General features: G+C 37.9%; 1 long non-coding RNA gene across 1 annotated transcript; it reads right to left on the reverse strand.

Annotated features, from left to right (window-relative positions):
* Positions 1-1,062: 1,062 nt before the first annotated feature.
* On the reverse strand, positions 1,063-1,603 carry LOC5574808. The gene is made up of 2 exons (XR_002499707.1): positions 1,434-1,603; positions 1,063-1,373 (listed from the first exon to the last, which is right to left on the reverse strand). It is a non-coding gene; the product is annotated as an uncharacterized LOC5574808 (long non-coding RNA).
* Positions 1,604-2,227: the final 624 nt, after the last annotated feature.

The following is a 2,227-nucleotide window of genomic DNA, read 5'->3' on the forward strand; positions in this document are numbered from 1 at the left end:
TTTGAGGATATATTTTAAGCATCCTTACAAACTCTCAGGTTGACACCATGTCTAAGTCCTTATTCAAAACAAGAAGTTTGATAGACGTACCACATCGAACACGATAATGGAATTTTACATTATTTTTATTGATATAAACATACTTTAACATTAAAAAACTTCACAACACACAATTCGACGATAGTTAAGACAAACAACGTTCATGTACCATAAGTTGCATTAATATTTGTACCCTATTAGTAAGAAATAAAATCGTGTGACACGGTGATCAATTTCACCCTACTGATCAATTTCACCCGAATTTACGGTAACACTGCTTTCTTCACAGTAGAATACAACAGCCTTGATTTTTTTGATGTATTTCTCCCACCAGGAGCTCCATACTCCACTGCACTGTGACGTCACGCATCAATTTTGACAGGTACTGGTCCTGTTGTTTACAGTTTGGACTTAGTACTTTTTTCGAATTATTCTTAATTTCGTGAAAGTTTGCTGCGAGGAGAGGTCAAATCCACTGCAGATACCCACGGATCGTATTATTCTATCTTCCTACCGTGGAAAATCGTCACCATCAGCATGCTGGTGATAGAAATGCGAACATGAAAAAATGATGGAAAAAACGACTAAGTCCGAAACGTAAACAACAGGACCAGCAGCTGTCAAATAAGTGAGGTTAGGCTCGTCATATGCAGCGCTCTATTGTTGCCTGTCAAACAGTCGGTGAAGCATGGTACATGTAAACTCAATTTATAACGATGTATACTAACGTCCTATCAAAATGTGGTCTTTAGAAAAGTTGTAGCTGGGAGGATTGCACTTTGGGAGAGTTAGTGAACTTTTCCACAAAATATTATGACGAAGAGATAGAGAGCTGACTACAAAACGTTGGTCTTTCTCATAGTAATTTCCATAGAAACTACCATGGTTCGGTTAAGGATAGGGAAACCGAAACTTCAAAATTTGAATCACTCTAATGATCAATGTTACTCCGGATTATAGTACAGCAGTTTGAAACCAAGCTTCGAAACATTTTGGAACAAAACAATTCAATCAACAGAATAATTACTATCACTGTTTTTAATGATCCTTTATTTAATAATATGGGTCCAAATCCGACACTGTTGTTGAATCTATGGATCGACTTCCAGCGCTGATTGGCGCATCGGTCCACACAGTGGTACACTTGTTCGTCATTTTGCTGAAAATCAAACTGTTTGCACAAGTTTCCTCCGTTGCGACGCCTCTTGTACAGCTGTAATATTTGCTGTTATCCGTTTCATGTGGATGAAAATCATTCGCTCTGTTGATTTTGGGGCACACGAAGGCTGAAGACAATGCAACTCCTAGGAGCACAACCAAAATGCTGAACTTGACTGTAAAAATTAATCATCAATAAGGAGAATTATTCTTCAAACACAGTAACCTTTACCTACCATTCATTGTGAAGATGTAATTTAATACTGACTCAAACAATTGCGTGCGCGTAACTGAGTCTTACAGGCTGACGAGCAAGCAACCTTTTACTCTGACTTCAATGTGATAAGAGGAAAGCCGTTATAATCGATGAGTTTTGTTTGTAATCATAGGAGGGAATCCCAGTGCGAGACTGGAAATTTCACGGCATGCAGTGATTAATTGAACAACAAAAAGCGCGGGAATATTTAAATTCTTGCGTCTATACAATTTTCCCTTTTCCTTCTTGGCATTACGTCCTCACTGGGACAGAGCCTGCTACTCAGCTTAGTGTTCAATGAGCATTTTTATAGTTATTAACTGAGAGTTTACTTAGCCAAAGTTTCCATTTTCGCATTCGTATATCGTGTGACTGGTACGATTATAATTGATGCCCAGGAAGGTTCCATTACGAAACGATCCTGGACTGACCGGGAATGGAACCGGCATGGCTGTAGCCTTGGACTGTAACCACTTGGCTAAGAAAGGCCCCATAATAATTTTTCCTATAGAATAATAGAACACACGAATATACTATACCGGACAGAAAGAAGTAGGTACGCGATGATCGTTTAGCATACAAAATAGTCAAGCTTTTTATAATTTGTGGTATACATACAATATTGAATTCAGATTTGTTTTTTAAATCTTTTTTAACGTGATACCGTGTGGAATTGAAATCCGTGCAACTAAGAAATGAATCTTAATCGGTCCACTTTATACAAACCGCCTACTATTTGTATTAAGTCTATAAGAATTTCGATCAGTCACTGTA

This window comes from Aedes aegypti, chromosome 2 (assembly GCF_002204515.2).
Source record: "Aedes aegypti strain LVP_AGWG chromosome 2, AaegL5.0 Primary Assembly, whole genome shotgun sequence".
Lineage (NCBI taxonomy): Eukaryota > Metazoa > Arthropoda > Insecta > Diptera > Culicidae > Aedes > Aedes aegypti.